Consider the following 6,895-nt stretch of genomic DNA (forward strand, 5'->3'; position numbering starts at 1 on the left):
GAGAACAAGCACAATCATCCCTCCCATTTCAGGAGGGGCTCCACATTCTTAATGAGCCTGCCCACTCTGTTCTGCAGGTAGTTCGGAGTTCAGGGATGGTGTAAGTCCTGTGGGAGGAGCACAGAACAGACACCGGGGTCACCCTTACCAAATAGGTGTTCTTGGACACTCACAAATCCTCTAAAATTCTGGGTATATGGTCACATATCTTAATGGTGTCACATGAAATCTACACCTAAAGATTTCTGTGCATGTGTAAAAAAAGGGTAGCCCGTGGAGGCTAAGATTGTGATCTGGAAAATCATATAATCAAAAATATATTTTCCCAAATTCTTTCAATAGCAACAAATCAAAGGCAGTCACATCAGCTCTGGTCACTGCCCTCTCTGTCAGCATAGATCATAAGTTGGCTATTTAGTCAGAGGACATGCAAATATGGCCCTCCCTCTGCTGATTAAAACTGCCCAACCCTAACCCTGCAGCTGGGAGAGGAGCCCCAGGCTTGGGATTCCCAGGTGTTCCTGTTCATAATCAGGACAGAACACAGACAACTCACCATGGAGTTTGTGTTTCACTGGGTTTTCTTTGTTGCTATTTTAAAAGGTAATTTACAGAGAACAAGAGACATGAGTCTCTTGAGTATGTGAGTGGATATGAGTGAGAGAAACAGTGGGTGTGTGTGACAGTTTCCTGACCAGGATATCTTGTGTCTGCAGGTGTCCAGTGTGAGGTGCAGCTGGTGGAGTCTGGGGGAGACCTGGTGAAGCCTGGAGGGTCCCTGAGACTCTCCTGTGCAGCCTCTGGATTCACCTTCAGTAGCTATGCCATGAGCTGGGTCCGCCAGGCTCCAGGGAAGGGGCTGCAGTGGGTCGCAGTTATTAGCAGTGATGGTACTAGCACAAACTACGCAGACTCTGTGAAGGGCCCATTCACCATCTCCAGAGACAACGGCAAGAACACGCTGTATCTGCAGATGAACAGCCTGAGAGCCGAGGACACGGCCGTATATTACTGTGCGAAGGACACGGTAAGGGGACGTCAGTGTGAGCCCAGACACAAACCTCACTGTAGAAGGGGATCTGGACCACCAGGGGGTGCACACTACTCACCATTTTGTCTTTAAGGCCCAGGAGCAGATGCAGCTGGAGAATATGGGAGGTTTCCTCCCAGGGTATGGGGCTTCCTCTCTAATTATAGCTGTTTCCCCCAGGGAGCCTCTCTACACACATAGTTCTGTGCTACCTATTCATTCTCTGAAATAAAAAAAAAAGTTGAAGAACTACTATAAGAGCAAGCGCAAAACTCAGTGTCACTTGCACTTGCTTGTTCCTAGACCTAAATATGAATGAATTACAAATATCTCCATGCAAATCCCCTGATTACTGTCAAGAGTCCCAGCTGCACTCACTGTGTATCATAGGAGAATCCAGCTAAGTGTGCAAGCTTGCAAGAACTACATTCTGGATATGGGGCTACAGTGGCATCAACAATCCAAAGCCAGAGAAGAAAGATCCCTGGTGGGGCTCACTGTCTTAAACCATGTTCCCAACAATGTTAGTGGCAGCGTGGGAAACAGAGGAACCCCACCAGGACATGGTGTGGGTGTAGAGTATATTGATTATACACACACACACTCACACACACACACACACAAACACAAACACACAAACATGAGAACATAAAATTTCCATCCCCTTTACCATCTTATCTGTTGAGAGCAGGGCAGGGCAGGCCTCTCCTCAAGACATAACTGCTTGGATGGAGCCAAGGAAGGACACTGGCTCAGGGGGTGTGCTGTGGGTCAGTGGGGGGGATGGGGTCCTGTTCATGGGAGGGGCTTATTTGGAGTCAGTCTCCCACCTGCATCAAAGGAGGGAGAACTGGTGTGTTCTTGTTAGAGTTTCCATCTGTGAGGCAGGAAGAGAAGAGTGAGGGATGAAGGTCAAGGTGCTAACAGACAATAATCAAAAGATACCAAGTGATGACTAATTCGACTTAACACATGTGAAAATGGCAAGAACAAAAGGAGAAATGGCCATTCTAAATAGAAAATGATACGAATCCTTGGAAATTTAGAACAATCCATGGAAACATCACAAGTAGAAAGATAATGATAAAAGTAGACCGAGATCTACCCGTGTCTACAGTGGAAGCTGTCCGCTCCCCAAGGTCACAAACTGGTTCTGACATCCTTGTGTTTGCTGTGTGCACACAGAGACCAGAGTTTCTACTGAATCCATGAGAATCCTCAGGCTGAGGTGCTGGATGGGAGGAGCCTTCCACCTTCCGGGAATAACTAATTATCTTTCAGTTCCTGATATCAGCTCAATGTGTATGACCTCAACCATCAGAGGTTGAATCCTAAGGATATTGTGATGGATCAAGGAGGACCAGCCTTAGGGAATCATTTAGGTCAGGAGGGTGCAGGCTCATGACAGGATTACTGCCCTTATACCACAGGACTGGGAAATCTCCCTGCCCCTTGATCCCATGTGAGGTGACAGGGGAAGAACACACTAGGAGGTGGGTACCCTCCAGACACCACATGTCTGCACCTTGACCTGGACTTTCCAGAATACATAACTGTGAGAAATCAGTGTCTGCTGTTTAAAATGACCCAGACCATGTACATTGTTACAGCAGCTGGAACAGACTGAGACCTTAGTGACACATGAACCCACGTACTGATGCTCTGGCATTTCCCTGCTGCATTTGTTGGGAAAAGTACCTGGTAAGTTCCTTCAGTGAGGTTCAAGGGTGGATTGCTCACATGTTCCCTCCCACAGATAGGACTAACCAGTTCACCCTCCTAGGACTCTGTGAAAGGACACAGTGGACACACAGAGGGAGAAACCTGGTACAAGGGAGTCAGGGTTTCCCAGATTATGTGGAACTTTAATTTAAGGATGATGTATTTTCAGTCTTCCAGAAGATGTGGATGTGATGACTGTGAGATTTGAGTCTGATCATCACTTTACAGAGTTGTGTTGTACTGAAAGCCCCTTTGTTCCCTTGCTCCTGCCAGAATCTTTACTTGTCTGTGCTGTATTTTGTGACTTTAACGACAATATGCCTTGGTGATAGTCAGCTTTTTAATAGCAGTTCTCTATACTACTCGGATTTTGATGTCTGTGTCCTTCTACATATTAGGAAACTTTTTGGCTATTATTTTATGGAATAAAACTAATCCCCCTTTTTATCTCTCTTCATCTCCTGTGACTCTTATGATACAAATGTTATTATGTTTTAATAAGTCACTGAATTCACTAAGTCTACCTTCATGGCCCATTACCTTGGTTTCCTTCTTCTTTTCACTCATTTTCTAGAATTTTCTCTTGTATACCTTAAATTCGTTCCTCTCCTTCATCCATCCTCATTTTTTATGGCCTCCACATGGGATTGCATCTTGGATTTAGTTGTTTGTTGGTTTTTGTTGTTGTTGTTGTTGTTGTTTTAATTTGATCTGATTAAATCTTAGTTCATTTATCATTGCAGTAAAGGATTCTCTAGTGTCTTCTATCCTTTTTTCAAGCCCACTTTCTATCCTAAAAATCATTGTTTTAAGGTCTAGTTCTGACATCATACTTATATTTGTATTGATTAAAAGCCTGGACATGAGTTTTCCTTCCTACTCATTCCTCTGGGGTAAACGTTTCCATATTTTCTATTTCTTCTGAAAATAAAAAAAAAGAAAGGGTTAAAGGGCGGAGCAAGATGGCGGAGGAGTAGGAGACCTAGATTTTGTCTGGTCTCAGGAATTCAGCTGAATAGGGATCAAACCATTCTGAACACCTACGAACTCAACAGGAGATCGAACAGGAGAGTAGCAACAACTCTCTGAACAGAGAAGCGACCACTTACTGGAAGGTAGGACGTGCGGAGAAGTGAATCCGAGGCGATATTCAGGAGGATAGACGGCGGGGGAGGGGCCTCCGCCAGCCGCTTCTGGCAAGTGCTAGAGCCACGGAGCACAAAATCAGACCTTTTAAAAGTTGGCTCGGCGGAGGGACGTCGCTGCAGTGGCTAAGCGGGGGGTGGAATCCTCCCGGGACAGTGTGGTCTCAGGACCCTTGGGGTCACAGAGAGACCGGGGGTGCCTGAGTGCAGCAGAGCTCCCAGGTATCAGAGCAGGGAAGCTGGCTGCAGAGACGGAGCAGAGTCGCGGGCTCTCAGCTCTGGGTTGCCACAAACTGTGATCTGCGGCCCAGTCGGGGCACGGCTCCCCCAGCAGGGACCCACCAAGCAGCAGATCCGGGGAGACTCCCCTTCCTTCCCGGGGAGGAGCGGTGCGGGAACGCACTGCAGGGATCTGCTGGGTTTGGAGACTCCGAGCGGGGTCGGGTGCCAGAGATAGCAGCGCTCGATCACAGGCCGGGTGAGCACAGAGTGCGGCCAGAGACTGGGGACACGGGAGTGACTGCTTTTCTCTGGGGGCGCACTGAGGAGTGGGGCCCCGAGTTCTCGGCTCCTCCGGGCGGAGACTGGGAGGCCGCCATTTTCGCCCTGGTCCTCCAAAGCTGTACCGAGAGCTTGCAGGGAACAAAAGCTCCTGAGAGCAAACTGGAGCAGCTTCCTTAGCCCGGACCGACAAGGGCGGGGCAATTCCGCCTCCGGCAAAGACATTTGGAAACCACAGCAACAGGCCCCTCCCCCAGAAGATCAGCACAAACAGCCAGCAAGCCAAGACCAAGTTGATCGATCAAGGAGAATAGGAGAACTCCAGCGCTAGGGGAATACTGCACATAGATTCATGGCTTCTTTTTTTTTTTTTTTTTTTACCATGATTCATTATTTCATCAAAGTTAATTTTTGTTGACTTTTTTTTATTTTTCTTTTTCCCTTTTTCAACCAACATCTTATAAATCCCTTTTTTAAAAAAAAAAAAACATTTTTTATTTTTTTTTCATTTTTAGAGTCATATTTTATCCCTTCATAGTAGTTATCCTTGTTTTTGGCATATATATATAAGTTGTTCTCTCTTTAAAATTTTGAGGTACAGTTTCTTCTAACAGATCAAAATATACCCTAAACCACTAGTTTATGGCTTTGTTCTAGTCTCCTGCCTGATCACATTCTCTCCCTTTTTCCTTTTTTTTTTTTTCCTTAAATCTTCTTTCTTTTTTCAAACAACTTATCTTACCAAGTCCTTTTATAAAATCTTTTATAATTTTCATCTTTACAGTCATCTTCCATCCCTTCATTGTATCAACCCTTATTTTTTACCTATATGTCTTTCTTCCTTTAAAATTTTAGGAGGCACTTTTTTCTAACAGACCAAAATACGCCCAAAATCTAGTGTGTGGCACTGATCTATGCACTAGCCTGATCATATTTGATCATATTCTGCCTTTTCTGAATTGTTTTGTTTTTGTTTTTATCTTTTTTTTTCTTTTTTTTTCTTTTTCTCTTTCTTTTTTCTTTCTTTCCCTTTCTTTTCCCCTGGTTTCAGGTCTTTTCTGATTTGTATACAGTATATTTGCTGGGGACGTTGTAAACCTGTTAGCCTTTTGTTCTCTCATTCATCTATTCTCCTCTGGACAAAATGACAAGATGAAAGAAATCACCTCAGCAAAAAGAACAAGAGGTAGTACCGTCAGCCAGGGACCTTCTCAATACGGACATTAGTACGATGTCGGACCTAGAGTTCAGAATCGTGACTTTAAAGATACTAGCTGGGCTTGAAAAAAGCGTGGAAGTTATTAGAGAAACCCTTTCTGGAGAAATAAAAGAACTAAAATCTAACGAAGTTGAAATCAAAAAGGCTATTGATGAGGTGCAATCAAAAATGGGGGCACTAAATGCTAGGATAAATGAGGCAGAAGAGAGAATCAGCGATATAGAAGACCAAATGATGGAAAATAAAGAGGCTGAGAAAAAGAGAGAGAAACAACTACAGGATCACGAGGGCAGAATTCGAGAGATAAGTGATACGATAAGACGAAACAACATTAGAATAATTGGGATCCCAGAAGAAGAAGAGAGAGAGAGAGGGGCAGAAGGTATATTGGAGCAAATTATAGCAGAGAACTTCCCTAATGTGAGGAAGGAAACAGGCATTAAAATCCAGGAGGCACAGAGAACCCCTCTCAAAATCAATAAAAATAGGTCAACACCCCGACATCTAATAGTAAAACTTACAAGTCTCAGAGACAAAGAGAAAATCCTGAAAGCAGCTCGGGAGAAGAGATATGTAACCTACAATGGTAGAAACATTAGATTGGCAACAGACCTATCCACAGAGACCTGGCAGGCCAGAAAGGACTGGCAAGATATCTTCAGAGCACTAAACGAGAAAAATATGCAGCCAAGAATACTATATCCAGCTAGGCTATCATTGAAAATAGAAGGAGAGATAAAAAGCTTCCAGAACAAACAAAAACTAAAGGAATTTGCAAACACGAAACCAGCCCTCCAAGAAATATTGAGAGGGGTCCTCTAAGCAAAGAGAGAACCTAAAAGCAGCAAAGAGCAGAAACGAACACAGACAACAGACAGTTAACAGTCACCTTACAGGTAATACAATGGCACTAAATTCATACCTTTCAATAGTTACCCTGAATGTAAATGGGCTAAATGCCCCAATCAAAAGACACAGGCTATCAGATTGGATTAAAAAACAAGACCCATCAATATGCTGTCTGCAAGAGACTCATTTTACACCCAAAGACGCCCCCAGATTGAAAGTGAGGGGGTGGAAAACCATTTACCATGCTAATGGACACCAAAAGAAAGCTGGGGTGGCAATCCTTATATCAGACAAACTAGATTTTAAAACAAAGACTGTAATAAGAGATGAGGAAGGACACTATATCCTACTTAAAGGGTCTATCCAACAAGAAGATCTAACAATTGTAAATATCTATGCCCCGAACATGGGAGCAGCCAATTATATAAG

General features: G+C 44.1%; 1 pseudogene across 1 annotated transcript; it reads left to right on the forward strand.

The window, feature by feature from the left end:
- Positions 1-493: 493 nt before the first annotated feature.
- LOC114203731 (immunoglobulin heavy variable 3-23 pseudogene) lies at positions 494-2,435 on the forward strand (annotated as a pseudogene). Its single transcript, XR_015768622.1, has 3 exons — positions 494-603; positions 717-1,027; positions 2,325-2,435. The product of XR_015768622.1 is annotated as an immunoglobulin heavy variable 3-23 pseudogene (transcript).
- The last annotated feature ends 4,460 nt before the right edge of the window (positions 2,436-6,895 follow it).

This window comes from Eumetopias jubatus, unplaced genomic scaffold (genome assembly GCF_037043125.1).
Source record: "Eumetopias jubatus isolate StellerSeaLion01/CBP00866 unplaced genomic scaffold, mEumJub1_p1.0 scaffold_7, whole genome shotgun sequence".
Classification (NCBI taxonomy): Eukaryota; Metazoa; Chordata; class Mammalia; order Carnivora; family Otariidae; genus Eumetopias; species Eumetopias jubatus.